We start from the raw sequence: 18,575 nt of genomic DNA on the forward strand, positions 1-18,575 counted from the left end.
GAACTTCTTCATCATTTGCAATATGTGATAGCAGTGCTAAGATGCCTGGGGTATTCTGTGAACGAAATAAAGTCCAGTCTAGTACCCTCTCAGGACATGTGCTTTCTGGGTGTAAGACTGAATACAGCATCCCAGATGGCCTTTTTGACCCCGGACAAACAAAAGAATCTTTCACTTTACTTCCATCACTTGTCTCATCAGTCCAGGCTGACTGCAAGGACAGTCCTTCAAGCCTTGGGGTTCATGGCATCTTGTATTCTGGTGCTTCCCAATGCCAAACTGCATATGAGGAAGTTACAATGGTATCTCAAAATGTATGGACACAGCACTGCCAGGATATGGACACTGTCATTCAGATAATACCTTGCATTCAAAAGGAATTTTTGTGGTGGGCTCAGGAATGTCACCTAAACAAGGGACTCTCTGTGACCCGGCCAGAGGCGAGTCAGATTCTAACGACAGATGCCTCAGACAAAGCTTGGGAGCTCATCTAAATGGAAAGTGGATACAAGACACGTGGCCTGCCAGACTACAACATCTACATATCAACCTGAAGGAGATGTTAGCAGTCCAATTTGCATTAATAGCTTTCAAGGATTTACTTCTTCCAGGGCAGGTGTTGATTCTAACAGACAACACAACTGTCATGTGGTACATCAACAAGCAAGGGGGAACACATTCTTATCCTCTATGCAGGCAAGCAATGATTTTGTGGGAGACTGCTCTCAGTTTACAGCTAAATCTTCAGGCAAGGTTTCTGCCGGGAGCACAGAACTCCTTAGCAGATGTGTTGAGCAGATTTAATCATGGATCCCCACGAGTGGAAATTGGATCCTCATGTATTTCAGAAATTGACAGTGTCATGATGAACTCCAGACATAGATCTGTTCGCTTCTCCACTAAACTACCAGCTGCCAAAGTTTTGCACAAAAAGGTTTCATCTCACAGCCTGGAAAGTGGATGCTCTTTCTTTCAATTGGAGCAATCTTCATGTGTATGCCTTTCCTCCTCTGCCTCTCCTCCCAAAGGTACTCCTAAAGGTCAGACAGGACAAGCCAAGGATGATTTTAATAGCTCCAGATTGGCCTCGACAGCACTGGTACCCTTTACTGAGAAGTCTGGTACGGGAGCCTCCATGGCCTTTGCCTTCGATTCCACACCTGCTGTCTCAGGAGAACAGTCATTTACTCAATATCAAACTTCACTCTCTTCACCTAACAGCCTGGCATATTCTGTTTTGAACCCTGGAGGGTCTCAACTTCCACAGCGAGTTTTGAATGTTATTTTGGAAGCCAGAAGGCCTAGTACAAGGAAAGTGTACGCAGATAAATGGAAGAGATTTTTATTTTGGAGTGCTGCAAAGGAATTTGATGTTTCTGAGCCTAATTTAAGTGTGACTCTTCAATATCTTACTGAGTTACTGGACAAAGGTTTGTCCTTCTCTTCTATTAAGGTTCATGCTGCAGCAATTTCTGCTCACTATGACTGTGACCCACCATTGTTTTCTCATCCTTTGTTCAAGCAATTTCTTAGAGGGGCAAAGAATATAAGACCCCCACGTAGAGCTCCTACTCCTGCTTGGGATCTCAATTTTGTGTTGGAGAAACTCACTCTACAACCTTTTGAGCCTGCAGCTACTACCGAGTTGAAATATTTATCATGGAAGACTGCTTTTTTGTTGGCCATTACCTCTGCAAGAAGGGTTTCTGAATTACAGGCCCTTATGGCAGTTGAGCCTTTCTTAATTTTCCATAAGGATAGGGTATCTTTGCGTACTAATCCTTCCTTTATGCCTAAAGTGGTTTCTAGTGTGGCTTTAAACCAAACTATTCATTTGCCTACTTTTTATGCAAATCCCCAAAATAAAGGGGAAAAGATTTTGCACACTTTAGATGTACACAGGCAGTTGCGATATTATTTGAGCAGAACTAAAGGGTTCAGGCAGTCTCAGCAGTTATTTGTTTCTTTTGCTTTGAGTTCTCAGGGCAAGCCTGTGTCAAAACAAACTATTTCTAAGTGGATTGGGTTTTGCATTGCTTTCTGTTATTCCCATCATGGTAAGGAGATTCCAGCTGGGATTAGGCCTCATTCCACTAGGGCTACTGCCACTTGACAGCTTTTTAAGGGGTGGCAACTAAAGATATTTTGGAGGCAGCTACTTGGAGTTCAGTGAATACTTTCTCTAAGCATTATCACCTTCCACTTTACTCTAAATCTAGGGCTGGTTTTGCCACTGCTATTTTACAGGGCATTTTGGCAGCTCCTGCTGCTTTATAGTTTTGCCATCCTCCCTTACCTCTGCTTTGGGATTCTACCCAAGTGTAAGGACTGCAGCAATGTGAGATGAAGAACATAGTACAGTTTTGTACCTACCATAAATGTAGATGTTCGAAGATCCACATTGCTGCAGTCCAATTTACCCTCCCTCCTTCCCCTCTGTAGTTACAGGCGGTTGTGTGGGTTGGGTTGTAAATATTGTGTTTATTGTATATATTGTACATATTATTAGTGCAAGGGTGGTGGATTGGTTGGTTGCTGTCTTTTGGTTTTGACCTTTCTTTTGGGGTCTTCTGACATCTGGGGCAAGAAAAGACTGAGGATATGACGTCGGTCATGCGCATTTGTACCCTGACGTCCTGATGTCAGTCTAATGCGCCTTGACCGACGTCAGCCTTATACTTTGATATTCGGGCCGACCGAGGACAGCGGACTATCCAAGTGTAAGGACTGCAGCAATGTGGATCTTCGAACATCTACATTTATGGTAGGTACAAAACTGTACTTTTCATCCCTAGAGAAGTTGTGAGCTTCAAGAAGCAAAATAGAAGCCTAAGGTGACATCGCTGATGCTTTATAACATCCGGGAACTTGAACTGACCTTTTGCCTTTCAAGAAATGCATTTTAGAACCTGGAAACAGAGAAGTAATGAAGCAAAGATGAAAAAGACTTAAAATAACAGCTCCTTAATTAGTTTGATTGTGGATTTTATTGCACAGAAGCATTTCTTTTGTATTATTTATACTTATGTTTCACTTTGTGTATTATGTGGAGTTAAATCAAGCCCACCATCAAAAGCCTACATAAAAGGTTAGTTTATATCTTATTTTTTTTTTCTTTAAGTAAGTTGAGATGTAGCTTGTGAGTTGTGCCTTAAAAGCCTTAGAATCAACAAACAACTAATGATATCTCGTATTTAATTAAATGCAAGGCATTGCAGAAGTTATATTATCTGAAACAGTTTTATGACTGTATACCATAGATGTTATTGAGCTATTCATTCCAAAACAATTAATCAAATGTGAGCTTAACTGTGATGAATATAGTTTATGTATGCAATATATCTAAAATTCAAGTATTGGTATGTCTCTGACAGGTTGTAACAAGTATATGCTTTGACATGTATTCTGCAATTTGTTTTAAAAGACTCTTACAAGCATGCTTTAATTTAAAAGCTTAATTTTAATGTTTTGAAATAAAATCAGTCTTAAATATTGATGTCAGAGTATCGACAATAAACACACAGGTAATCCAAACAAATAAGAGTTGCTGCGGTTAGCGAAATTAGGCAAGAACAGCGACCAGATAAAAACTTTTAAGTTTTTAAAAAGTTTTTATCTGGTCGCTGTTCTTGCTAATTTCGCTAACCGCAGTAACTCTTGTTTGTTTGGATTAAATATTGATGTCAGCCCAGTACAGAGGGAAACCACATAGGCATTTGGACGTAATGACTTAACAAATAGCATATATGCTAGAAGCAGATTTTTATAATCTGTTGGGCTGGGATTGCTAGCTCATGCTGTCAAATAATTTAGAAACATAAAACATAAAATGAATGTATCTTGTAGAAAGTAGTATGTTTATATTTGAATGATCTGTTAAAATGTCTCATGATTTATCTTGAGTATTTGCATATAACATATGATAACTTTCCTGTCAGATATGTTTATAAATTGAATATAAATACAATGCGTGCTGCAGATTTAAATGTTATTTCAAAAGTGCTAGAAGAAGTAATATTAATATACAATAAGTTACTGATGTCTTTACTTTTGTAGTAAATACTTAGGTTGTCTTATAGCAAAGAGTTTTTATATTCTCCAATATGAGTCGGACAGATAATAGGAATATTTGTTGATTGTTTTAAGACAGTAATAGTTCGAAAATATCTTTTGTCTAAGATGATAAACGATGGGTTCTTTAGACTCTTGAACTAGCAGTGTTAAGTGGTATTATTCTACTTTATAATAGTGTAAAATGCCGTGCTTAACAGTCTAGACTAAAGTTCTTATCTTTTGGTTTATGAAAATAAATTTGAATATTATGAAATATTATAATACATTATCATATATGAATATAATTTCAAATAATAGGTGTGGTAATTGACTTTTTTTAATAATCTATACCTAAAAGTGAATAATAGATTATGTTAAGAAAGATCATGCTATAGAAAACTTCTGAAGAACATAGTTATATGTTAATAACTATAAATAAGTGTTGCAATTCATATATTTGAACTGAAACATAGTGCTTTTATTAAAACGAGTCTTTTGGCATTTCTTTTGTTTATGTTCTATATTTATGTTCGTTCAGGTATGTAATATATAGTTATGATTTTAGTGCAAATTGAGAAATCTTATTTCATTATATTACAAAAACAAGTTACAATGATTAGATTGATTTAAATTATATTTTCATTAATAATAACTTTAATAGTAAACAGTTACAAGTTAGGTAGACTTAAGTATTACTGTAGTCATGGTTGTCTTTTGACTATGTAATAGTAATTGAGTATATATATGTATTGTAAAGCAAAGTCATAATCTGTGAAAATGTAGGTACTGAAAGAAATGTTCATATTTTAATGTACTGGTAAATAACATTAGTTTTAGAGATGGAAGCAATAGGATAGTGTAGATTGTAGTAAAGTGACAAATATGGGTGGTTTGCATAAATATGTTAGCAAACCAGGAATATACTATTCCATGTTAGGAGATGTAAATATTTTTTACTAGATTATTGTTAGTTAGATTTATGACTCTATCCATAACAAGATGTAATAAAATAATTTTTATTTCTTACTTAAAACCATAGCATAATTTTCTTACAAAAGTTTGTTTTCAAAGATGCCAACTTATACGTGTATTTCATTAAATGTTAATGGCCTTAATAATCCCATGAAGAGAGGTAGTCTACACAAGTATCTTAAAATAAATAAAGCTCATATAGTTTTTTACAAGAAACACATTTATTAAAAAAAGACTTAGAAAAATGAGCATTCAAAGATTATTCTGTACTTAGACTGTCATTATAGTGCAAAAGAAGAGGAACACTTATAATTTGGAAGAAAGCCCTGACTCTGCCTAGAGTTGTTAATAATTACTCAGATAAAAATGGCATGATGGGACTGGTGGTTATTGAGATAAAATGTTTTATACATTTGTGAATATGTATTGGATACCCAGCATTGGATCTAATTTATCAAAAAAAATGTAAGTATCATAAATATATATGCAAACTGAGAAATTTTAATAGCTGGTGATTTTAATTACATCATATCAGAAAGAGACACTACTAAAGATAACGAAAAACAGTCAAAACAACTGACAAACTTTTTAAAAAACAAAAACGAAGCGAAAACAATGAGAGCCGGCCAAATACAATTAGATCAATGATAACATTTCGATTAAATGTCTTCTGAAGCTTTTAACTATAGATAGATAATGAATTTTAGCAGGCAATTTTTAAAAGCTTTGTAAGTTTTATTATACTGTGGGCTTAAGTTTATTTAAAGTAGTGTTTGTTTTATTTACTGTATGGAGTAAATATTTTTAGGTTGAGAATCTAACTAAATATTTTATTACATGGATTTGGTTATTTTAAATGCATACAACTTGAAAATATATTCATATTTTGTTATAATAGTTGCAATTTTTACTGGAGAATGGAATATATATCTTTTGAAGTTATTCTATTTGTTTAGTACTTGTCTTGTATAAAAAGGTTATACATATCAGCTTTAATATCGCGCATGTCATTTGGCTGTGTTGACATGTTGCTTTAGCAACCATTAATTAAAGCTAATTAATGATATCATTAATTTGTTTGTATAAAAGCGTATTTTCAACAGCGTTTTAACTGTTTGTCTGAGGAAGGTGAGGCACTGTCCTAGCTGAAAGTGTAACTTACAATAAATAACACTAATTGTACACTACTAAAGATAAAAAATAAAAACTGCCGCCACTAAACAATTAAAACATTTTATAAACATAATACATTTACAAGATATGTATGACTTAAAATTGGTTAATTCCCTTAACTACACTCATTATTCATACAGATTTGGTACACAAATATTGATAAAGTCTTTGCATCTAATAGACTGTATTCTAAAATTCATGAAGTATGAATAATTTCACACCCACTGTCTGATCACAATGTTATTTCTTTTCACCTTATTATAAAATCTAATCATTTAATTTATTGGCAAATAGTTCCTGCTTATATTATAAAAAATAAAGTATTTAAAGAATGGCTGTTAAAAGAACTAAATTTGTTTATGGAATTTAATAATAGAGAAGTCACTGATACTATATTATGGGATACATTAAAGGCATACTCGTATGGTAAAATTAAGAACTGATATCTGTAAAAGAAGATTGGCGCAGGGAATTAATTGAAATATAGTTAAAATTGATAAACTAAAATTAAATATCAAACCTTTTGATAAGTAAGCCTTGAACTGAAAGATTTAGATCAAAAATTCTCAGAAATACAGAATCATAAAGTATCAACTATGGAAAAAATGATTCAGTCTTACTCTATTAACCCCAAAAATGTACATAAATTAGCCTTAAAATCTAAAAGAATAGATAATATAAATCAGATAAATGAGATTATATACAAAGTTAATGATAAAACTAGAAAAGCAACAGACTTAAAAGATGTTCTAGCAGGTTTTAGGAAACATTGCAAACTACATAACAATAAATTAACATTTGATAATGACTAACTGATATTTTTATTCAATAATATAAAGCATAAATTAACAGATGAACAAAATAATATATTAAATCAGTTTCTTTAAGAGAATTGAAAAAGCAAATTAAAAATGTAAAAAACAACAAGGCCCCAGGTTTGGATGGCATATTTCCCGAGATGTATAAGTTAATTTTTGACAGTATTCTACAATCTCTCTTAAAAGTATTTGAAGAGATCAAAAATAGATTAAACCTGTGTTTTTCTTGGAAATTCTCATTAATATCCCCCGTGTCGAAAGAAGGAAAAGACCCCAAACTATGCTCATTTTATAACTCATTATCTTATGTTAAAATTGATTAATTCTTATGTAGTTCTTTCTAAACATTTAAAGGAACAAAACAAGGATGCCCTTTGTCTCATTTGTTGTTTGCTTTATCAGTAGAACCTTTTGCAACATCTGTCAAAATAAGATCAAATAAACAGATAAAGGCATTTTCCATAAACATTAAGTATAATTCCAAAATCCAGTTATTCGTGGACACTATCTTACTAACTGTTGGTGATGCTGAGTCTTCATTAGAGCACGTTATTAAATCAATAAAGCACTTTGAAAGGATCTTATCTTTAAGATTTAATCACAATAAAATAAAACATTATTAATAACAAATTGAATATCTTTTTTAAGAAATTATAAGGAGTTCATTTGGGAAAATAAACAACTTAAATATTTAGGAATCACTCTAAAAAATACCCGGAAACCTCTCTTGTTCGGTATATACTTCTCTGAGGTTCAGGCTAACATGGGGGGATTATGGCTGACAAAGTTCGCAGATGACTGCAAACTGGGGGCCATAATCGAATCTCCAGCTGACACAAGCATCCTCCAAAAGGGTCTCACAGAGACAGATGCTTGGTGCCAGAGCCACGGCCTCAAGCTAAATGCTAAAAAGTGCATAGTTATCCCCTTTGGGAAAAACAAGGTGCCCACAAATTACCACATAGGTAGTAATCCATTAAGTACGGAAGAAGTAATTAGAGATTTGGAGACCAACGTAGATAGTAATCTCTCCTTTGATAATCATGTTGCCAAAGTGGTTAGAAAGACCTTTTATATAGCCCACCTTATCACGAAAGGGTTTGCATCTCGATCAAGAGAGGTCATTGTGCCCCTCTACTTGTCACTCATCAGGCCCATAATTGAATACAGTGCCCCTTTTGGGATGTACCTTACCCGACACCTGCAGCAAGTGGAGAGACCCCAAAAGTTCCTCACCAAGAGGATCATGGGCTACAAACAGATGTCCTATGCAGCTCGACTAAAGAAACTCCAGCTCTACTCAGTTGCTTACCGCCTACTCAGAGGCGATCTATGCCTGACGTACAAAGCCATGTCAAACCCAGAATTAATGGAAATGCTCGAGCTACAGACTCCAGGGACCTAAACCTCAGCACAAAAATAAATAGGAAATGCTGGAGGGACAGATTCATTTCCCAAAGGCTCCCCTCACTCTGGAATAGAATCCCAGTTCATGTTAGACATAGCCCCTCGCTGACCCTCTTCAAGCGAAATTTGGACGCGTGGATGGGAAATCGCAAATTCACCCCTGGGATCTCTCCTGTGTCCCTGCTAGACAGAGGCACAGTAAACTAATCTTAAAAGGGTACCTTCTGTGACCTACTTTACAGAGGCACAGTAGGCTAATCTAATAGGGAGGCAGAAGCCAAATATACTCTGGCTAGGCTTACAAATGCCCTATGGCAGATAGCCTAGCATCTACCTATGAACCTATAAGACACAGCAAGCACTAATTATAAAATATTACTAACCTCATTATTAAAATTAATAGAAAAGTGGAACAAAATGTACTTTACTACGGAAGATAGACCTACATTAATAAAAATGGTTACTTTACCAAAAATATTATACTACATACAATAATTAATCTTAATGTCATCCAATAAAAATAATAAAATTAATAAACAATTAAACTCTGGTACTCTAAAACCAAGAATAGGAAATGACTGGCATGTTAAATCTTAGGTAGAAGTGGAATTGGTTTCCTAATATAGATTTGTATGCTAAATCTGCAATTCTGAATATAGAAAGTCACTGACTAAACTCATCATATACTTCAAATTGGAAGTCACTGCATGAAGAACTTTTATTTTTAAGTAATACAGTTCAAACAAATACAATTTATAATTCAAACATTAATAAAATGTATTGGATTATAAAAGATTTTTTTTTAATAATAAAAGTTTTCCTGATTCTATTCCATATGTTAATTGCATTTTAAATATGCTTAGGAAAGTAATAGATATGAACTACCTATTTAAAGCATTATTAATTTTGATGTTTCCTGTAGTGTGTACAAATCATTGTATAGAGTCATTTAATCCAAATAAAATGCTAGATTTTGAAGACAACTTTAAGTTTTGGTATCCGTTTTTAGATGGAAATAAAATGCTCCCAGCTGATCATTTATTGATTAAATATAATATGAATGAAAATAATTACTTAGATATTCAAGTAATAAGACAATTTATTACTAATGAAATAGAGCTAACATTAAATATGAATAAAAAATTTATACAAAGAATTTTAGATTTTTTTTTCTTTAAGATTAATTGTGAAAAGTCAAAAATAAATCTTACTTATCAACATTATATGCAATTCTAAGATCGGAATTGGCTCCTTTTGACACACTCATTTGAGAATATTCAACAAAAATTAATACTGAAACCTTTTCAGAAATGAATGACAAGCTATCTTTAAAATGTATAAATTACACTACTTTGTCACCTTTCTGGAAAATATTTACTTGAAAATATTTACATAGAACCTTTCTAACACCACATACAATTGCCTTATTTATAAAAAATGGAAATAAAATATTGGAGATGTGATAAGATTATAGATGCTAATTGGTCTCGCATGATTATTGAATGCAGGATGGTTGTACAGTTTTGGTCTGAATTTATAAATTTTGTTAAAGCATTGTGATCAGATAATTGTGTTATATCAGCTTCCTTGATTTTATTTAAAGCTGCAATTCTGGATTCCATAATAAAAATACAAGTGCATCTTTTATGGTCAGTTCTAGCTAAGGCTAGGAAAATCATTACAATAAGTTACAAAAGTAAAAACACCCTCTCTTTTACTGAATTCAATTGCTTAGCAAAATGTCTATGTAATATGGAAATACAGACATATAATAGAACTTCAAATCGTACACACAGACTTTTATCATGGCAAAAGCTTAAAGAATTATTAGAAAAATGTTAATGGTTGATTAATTTTCATGTCTTGTTGTGGACTCTGTACATTGCTTTTTGTTTGTATTTTTCTTGAATATTAGATAATTGTTATATTTTGTAAGTTATTTTAATCAAAAATGCATCAAATTATTTTTACAAAAAAAAAGTGCCAAGACAAAGTAATGTCTTAAGTTTAATGCTGTTGGCAGTCCAAAAATCAATAAAGAGAAGGTGGAAATCAAAGACTAAACTAGCTTTAGAGGATGTACTTAGCATTGTAAAAGAAAGTAAAAAAGCAGAAGTGAGACCTTTAAAGGAAGGAGGAAGTAAAGTACATAAAAATTAATGGTATACTCATGAACAGTACTTACAAAATACTGGTCTAGAAGATATGTTATATGGGTGGGTTGTTGGTATTAAGGACTCCGAATAGTTGATGTAAAGACTAATATTGAAGTTGAGGAAATGCATAAATTCATGAAGATGAAAATGGAAAATGCTATCTGTGTTTATAATTAATGTTAAGTAGACTTCTGTTGCAGGTTAAAGTTGTAATGAATAACCATACTAAGAAAAGTCTGGTAATCCTATCCTGCCTTCACTTGGAGGGAGTATTAGAATTTTCCAGTTAATCCTAGCCGCAGAAAATTTGTAGCCTTTTTTTTTTTTAGATTGGAGTGATAACTGTGAGGGGAAGGGGCTGGCAGTCTATGAGCAGGACAGAAGACCATGGGCCTTAAGATGCATTCTGTAAGCCATTTCTTGTAATAATGTTAATGAGGTAGTTAACTGTATTCACAAGTAAGTTGTTTGGTTAGAATTCCAAAAGAAAATGGTCCCTCAGTACTTCAGGTTCTGGAATAATAATTAGTTCTTAAAGCTGCAGGAAATACAAGATGCTTAAACTTTGTATTCAGAGAAAATAACTGGTATGTGAATTGCTGTAAAGGTGGTAAAAGAATAAATGGTGCAACAGCAATTAAAATATGATTGAATGGCTCAGGACCTAATGAAATTGAGTATAGGTCAGGCAGGGACAAATTGAGGTTTACAGTAGTACCAGAAAAAAACAAAGGATTGTAAAGATTGCATAAGAAAATGCTTCAATACATGGACTGGACTTTATATCCAAAATATAAAGAGCACGTAGAGTAAATATTCCTAACTTGACACTGAAAAAACAACCAAGACCTATATTGATTAAACTGCAAGCATACCAACTAAAGGTGGAAGTTCTTTCTATTTTGTGGAGGAAGGGAACAGTCATAATGTTTGTAAACAAAAGTGTTGGTGTATAATTTTCATTACAAACATGAAATAACAGAAATGTTTTTCTTCCATCTGTAAGCTTCTGCATAGAAATGAAACTTTGTTTCAGGTTATTATATCCTTCATTACTGTGAATCTTCTATCCATCTGGATTAAAAACTTACATAGAACCTCAACAGGCACAAGATGAACTTGAAAAAAGAAAATAAAATTTGAAAAAGGTGATGAGAGAACAAAGAAACAATCAACAATTGTAAGAAAGCAAACTATGGACACTTCGAGCGAGTTATTTTTTCTGAAGTGCTTTCCTGTTTTCCAAAATAAAATAATGGATAAAGCAAAGGCGAATTTTCAAAAAAACAAAAATGCACTAGGAACATTGAGTGGGGACTTTACTTAAGAACAGATAAATGTTTACATGGGAAAATATGTGATATAATTAAAATGTAAGTTGCATTCTGAGTGATACTTTAAAGCCACTGAAATCAGTAAGTACTTGATAATTAATATTTCATTAATCTAAAAGTAAAGTATGATGTCTCAAATTTTACTTAAACATGAAAGTTTGTATCCAACTGAAGGTGGCTGTACTGCATTCTGTTTGATGAAAGTCTCTATTTTTAACCTACAAACTGTGTTGCTTTTGATAAAGGTACTTTGACAGCAGGAGAATGAAGGAGGAGTAAATGAATGGAAACTGAAAAAGGAAGTTAATATGTTATATGATGGAAACTATAGATCAGAGCACGTGCAGGCAGCATTGCCATTTTGAGAGAACAGCCAGGGTATTAACATGTATGAGTGTGGTAGTCAGTCTGTTTATAAGTTTAAATTTAAGTTACAAAGCCTCATTTCTGATGGGTTTGTTTGTAATAAAGCTGCTTGAACTGAACCCACAAATGTTCGGCTGTTCTATCTTGGCCGACGAATGACATGGTGTCAGAACTGGGATTAAGAGAACAACTTCTTCAAGCCATGAGGTGCAGAGTTGCTGGTGAAGGCAGATTAAGCTGGTTGAGTGAAACTGAGCTCTGACAAACAAAAAAGGGCCAGAAACAAACTTAAGGTAAAGAAAATTGCACAAATTATTTATTTGGCAAAGAAAATAAAACGGAACATATGTGAGGCACAAAACACATTATTAATCAAACAAGTAACACAAAACATATTATTAAATGAAAGGCACAAATGCATTATTAATTAAACTAAATGTTCGAAATGAAGATATTTGATAAAACTAGCAGAGATATTCATATGGGGCTTAGAGTTGCCTTTGGTATGCATAAAGAGCATGTTTAAAATAAAACGAGCACAAGAAAAGTATAATGAGCATGATAAGAGATTAAATGGGCATAATGAGTACAATAAAAGGACAAATTAAGCTTAAAGAGCAAGACAACTGTGTTTTTTTTAGTAAAAGACCGTGTTTGGGCACAAACTACTATTTCGTATTGACCAAAGCCATTCAAAGCATAACTAGAGATGTTCTTCGTGTTTCAATGTTGCAGTCATTACATTTGGGTTATCTGCTTGCAGGTAGCCCTACAGTTGACGTGATTATAAAAGTTTTGGGTCCTGCGTCAGTTGCCGTCTCATCTTCCATGACATCAGGTAGTCAAGGGTATAAAGCATGCAGCCGACGCCATTACATCAGACTTTCTTGTCGTGCGGTTCCCTCGCTGTCGGTTTTGTGCCTTATTCAATCCTCAAACTATTCGTCGTCAGTTCATTTTCACATCTAACTATTTTGGTACTCTGTTCAATTATCCAGAAATGGCTTTCGTAAGCCATCCGACTACCGACATTCCGAAAAACTGTAAAGATAAAGACTGAGTCAGACCGCATAGGTCCAAAGCTGCCGACGACGCTTCTGTTACGCTAGTCACCAGTTTGCCGGTACTCAGTGAGGTGCTTTCACAGACCCTGATACCCACTATTTCAGATTTGCAGGCCTCTACTGAGACCCATTCAGAGTCCGGTATGCCGCGAGATGCTTCTTCGACTATGGAATCTGCGGATGTCTCTACCTTGGATGGGTCCGGAGCTGCTGTGTAGGCACCAGCTTCTGAGGGTGTATTCAGGCCTACTGACTTGCATATCAAACCGATGCCATCTTCTTCTTCAAGGCCTAAAACTCGATGCATGCCTAGAAAATCAACGCCCAGACTGTATGGTCAGGCCCCTATGCCTAAAAAACAAATGATAAGAATGGCTGAAGACCTTATTACTCTAATCAGGGGAAGCCACCCTTCTCCCTCTAAGAGACCTAGAACTGATTTTCCTTCTGATTCTTCTGATCAGGATTCTGAAATTTCTATTTCTTCTGATGACCAGGAATTGCCCTTATCTACCTATGAGGATTCTGATGCAGAGGACTCCATTCCCTCTGCTTCCTCTCCAGAAGATTTCTGTTTTGGTGAAACTTTGCATACTCTTAGGGAGCATTCCCACTGGGAAAGCCAGGATTACACTGACTCCAAAAAGAGGCTTAGGGAATTTTTACTCCTACCTCAGCAAAGGCCTTTAGCTATCCCCCCTGTACTGGACATTGTAGATGATGCCTTCTTGGAATCTAGCCTGGCCCCAGACACTTTACCTCCGGCTCCCGGGAAACCTGACAGGTATTACAGAGTACCTGACTCTCACAAGTTTCTTTTTAAGAAGCCTACTGCGGATCCAGAAACCATTTCACAGGGACCCAAAGGCATTAAGGCTACTACTGCCAAAAACCCTATCCCTTCTGATAGAGATTCCAGGGCCCTGGACAGATGGGGTAAGAAGGTATACACTTTTGCTACTTTGGCCATTAGGACCTTAAACTGCCAGTTTCATATGTTAAAGTATCAGCAGCATATTATTGGATTACTTAAACAGAAAATGATGTTGATTCCTGACTGTGCTGAAAATAAAAAATTACAGGATTTAATGCATTCTGCTGAACAAGTTGGTAAACATTTTTAGCAATGTGGTTTTGATTCCTTAGAAGCATCTTGCAGGGCAGCTGTCACTGGGTCTGTAGTTAGAAGGCATGCTTGGCTTAAGGAGCAAACTTTGCCAGATCATGTTAAAGCTAAATTACTGGATGCCCCCTTAAACCAAGACCACTTTTTTGGCAACAAAGCAGAAGAAGTACGTAAAAAGATGGAGGAAAAAGCTAAATGTATGCAAACTATTAAAGATTTCCTGCAAGTACAGCCTCCCAGATTTAGTAGGCACTGGCCTTCTAAGAATTGGTCCTTTCCTGTCTCTTCCAGGCCTTCTCAGTCCAAACCCAGGACCAGCAGACCACCTAGGCTTCAGTCTCAAGGTACTCATAGGCCTAAGCAGTGGGGGGCTCCCACTTCCAAAGCTGGAAGTGGTAAAACACCCCCCATAGTAAACTGTCACAATGACTTAACCTTAAACCTTCCAAGCCCTGATCAACTGACTGTACCTTTAAGGGGAAAGATCGCCCTGCATGTAAAAAACTGGGAACTCATTACCCAAGACAAATGGGTCCTAAATATAGTTTCCCAAGGATACAGATTCCACTTCCACTCCTTACCAACCCCACACAGTTGGCCAGACCTACCCCCAAATCAGTGGGCAGATGCTCAACAGCAGGTTCTCAATCTTCTAAGTATCAGGGCTATTCAGACTGTCCCAGAAGAGGAATGGGGACAAGGTTTTTACTCAAAACTTTTCCTAGTACCCAGAAAAGACTATTCCTGGCGTCCTATCCTGGACCTGTCTATCCTAAACATCTTTTACCCAAAATTCAAAATATTAACTCTTCATCAGCTGCTTCCCATGCTAGGCATAAATGCCTGGTTGGCAACATTGGATTTAAAGGAAGCTTACCTGCACATCCCAATAAGGGAATGTTGCAGATAATACCTATGCTTCAGAGCAGGCTACATGCACTATCTGCACAAGGACTCCCCACAGACAACCTTGGAAAGTGGATGCTCTGTCCTTTACCTGGAAAAGAAAGCCAGGCCATAATATTGAATCATCTGGCATTTGTAAAAAAAAAATGCTAACCTCACTGGGGTACACCATAAACAAAAATAAATCTCACCTAGTACCCTGCCAACAAATTGTATTCTTGGGAGCAAGCTTGAATACAACTTCCCAGGTGGCTTACCTCATGCCAGAGAAACAAGTTTATCTGACAGCCTACTTCATACTACTGGCCACAAAGACCCAGCTGTCTGCAAGGAAAATACTGCAAGCCCTTTGGCTTATCTACTGCGCCCAGGGTATTCACAAAGTGCCTAGCTCCAGTCATTGCATTCTGCAGGCAAAGAAATATTCAAATATACCCATACCTGGATGATTGTCTAATTCAGGCAGAAAGCCAGGCCATAATATTGAATCATCTGGCATTTGTAAAAAAAAAAAATGCTAACCTCACTGGGGTACACCATAAACAAAAATAAATCTCACCTAGTACCCTGCCAACAAATTGTATTCTTGGGAGCAAGCTTGAATACAACTTCCCAGGTGGCTTACCTCATGCCAGAGAAACAAGTTTATCTGACAGCCTACTTCATACTACTGGCCACAAAGACCCAGCTGTCTGCAAGGAAAATACTGCAAGCCCTGGGGTTCATGGCCTCTTGCATTCTACTAATTCCATATGCAAGACTGCATATGAGGAAACTACAATGGTATCTGAAAAGCCTATGGTGTCAACATTCTCAGGACCTGGAATCAATTATTCCCATCATTCCTTGTATAAAGACAGAGTTCCTTTGGTGGGCAGAGGCCTGCCACCACAACAAGGGACTGCCATTCACTCTACCCCCTGCCGCCCAAACCCTAACATCAGACACATCAGACTGTGCATGGGGGGCTCACTTGGCAGGGGAGTGCATTCAGGGCAAATGGAACCAGAGTCAAATGCACCTGCATATCAGTCAAAAAGAAATGTTAGTTGTACAGAATTCTCTGTCAGCCTTCAAGGACCACATTCTTTCAGGACAATTATTGGTAAAGACGGACCACACCACTGTGGTACACAAACAAACAGGGGGAACCCACTCATACCCTCTCTGCAGACTAGCCATGCCTCTGTGGAACACAGCTTTGAGCTACCAAGTGCAGCTACAAGCTCAATTCCTGCCAGGCAAGCTTAATACACTGGCAGACAACCTAAACAGAAATCTCATAGACCCAGATAGGTTCATAGGTTCATAGATTAGTACTAAACTAACTGCCCTTGCGAGCCATTTTAAGCCTAGCCAGTTATCCCTTGGGAGACTCAAACCCTGCACCTTGTATTTGTAAGGCAAACACCTTAACCATTAGGCCACCCTCCCCCCGAGGGAGGAACCCACAGGGAACCCACATGAGTAGAAAATGGAGCCAAAGATATTCAACATTCTGAGAAACAAATGGGGGAGCCCAGAAATAGACCTGTTTGCCTCCCCTCAGAACTACCAATTGGACAAATTCTGCACAAGGACTCCCCACAGACAACCTTGGAAAGTGGATGCTCTGTCCTTTACCTGGAAAAGCTTCTCAGTGTATGCCTTTCCCCCTCTGCCTCTCCTCTCAAACGTTTTACTAAAGATCAAACAGGACAAACCAAGGACAATACTCATTGCACCAGACTGGCCACGGCAACACTGGTGTACCCCCTCTTGTGCAGTATGTCACTACTGGAACCATGGCACCTGCCTCAGACTCCTTCCCTACTGTCCCAGCAGGAGGGCCAGATTCTGCACCCCCAGCTGCAAACCCTGAACCTGGCAGCCTGGCTAATTGCCTGATTTCTCCTATACCATCCCTCAGCAAGCAAGTGCTGGGTGTTATCCTGGAGGCAAGGAGGCCTAGTACTAGAAAATCCTATGCCAAAAAGTGGAAAAGATTCTTTTCCTGGAGCCAGACTCAGGGAATGGGCACAACAGTGCCCAGTTTACCACATATTCTTCAATACTTAACAGAGATGCTTCACAAGGCCCTTTCCTACTCTTCCATTAAAATTCATGCCTCAGCCATTTCAACACATTATAAAACTGAGCCACCCCTCTTCTCTCACCCCCCTACTGAAACAATTCCTCAGAGGGGCCAAAAGTTTAAGAGCACCCAGGAGAATTCCTACTCCTGCCTGGGACCTTAACTTTGTATTGGAAAAGCTCACTGTACCTCCTTTTGAGACAGCTGCAACTGCAGAGATGAAATTCCTTTCTTGGAAAACAACCTAATTTCTAGCCATCACTTGAGCAAGAAGGGTGTCTGAATTACAGGCCCTCATGGCAGTGGAGCCTTTCATCATCTTTCATGCGGATAGGGTGTCCCTTAAGACCAATCCTTCCTTTATGCCCAAGGTGGTATCCAGTTTGGCCCTTAATCAGTCCATTCATTTGCCAACCTTCTTTTCTAATCCACAGAACAAAGGGGAAAGAATACTGCACTTCTTGGACATGCGCAGACAACTTAGATTTTACTTGGACAGAACTAAGCCACTCAGGAAATCTGAGCATCTGCTAGTTGCCTTTGCTGCAGGGGCAGAGGGGAAGGCCATTTCAAGGCAAACCATTTCTAAGTAGATAGGACATTGCATTCTTTTCTGCTATAAGCACCATGGAAAACCTACCCCACAGGGGATAAGACCCATTCCACTAGGGCTGCATCTAATTCTACAGCCTTTCTCAAAGGTGTTCCTACCAGGGACATCTTAGAAGCTGCTACCTGGAGTTCTATACATACCTTCACCAAGCATTACCACTTGCCATTTTTTTCTAAATCCAGAGCTGGTTTTGTCACTGCAGTATTGCAGGGCCTGATAGCTGGTCCTAATGCTCAATAACTGCCTCCTCCCTTCCTTAGCTTTGGGAATCTACCCAAATGTAATGACTGCAACAGTGAAACACGAAGAACATAGTACAGTTGTGTACACTTACCATAAATGTAGATGTTCGAGTGTATTCACTGTTGCAGTCCTAGTTACCCTCCCTCCAGCCCCCTGACTTCTTTGGCTATGCCTCTCTTCTTGTTTACTAAACTTAAGGTTTCTGGTGTATTTGCTTTTTGTTGGAGGTATAACCTTGTATTAATTGCTTCCCATTATTGGGGCACCTGA

The 18,575-nt window shown here is 36.9% G+C and overlaps 1 protein-coding gene across 2 annotated transcripts in view; it reads left to right on the top strand.

Annotated features, from left to right (window-relative positions):
* PTPN9 (protein tyrosine phosphatase non-receptor type 9) overlaps positions 1-18,575 on the top strand; it is a 2,029,980-nt gene that overhangs the window by 970,287 nt on the left and 1,041,118 nt on the right. The gene's annotated exons all lie outside the window — the stretch shown is intronic.

Source organism: Protopterus annectens, chromosome 7.part0 (genome assembly GCF_019279795.1).
Source record: "Protopterus annectens isolate FY-2018-M chromosome 7.part0, PAN1.0, whole genome shotgun sequence".
Taxonomy (NCBI): Eukaryota; Metazoa; Chordata; order Ceratodontiformes; family Protopteridae; genus Protopterus; species Protopterus annectens.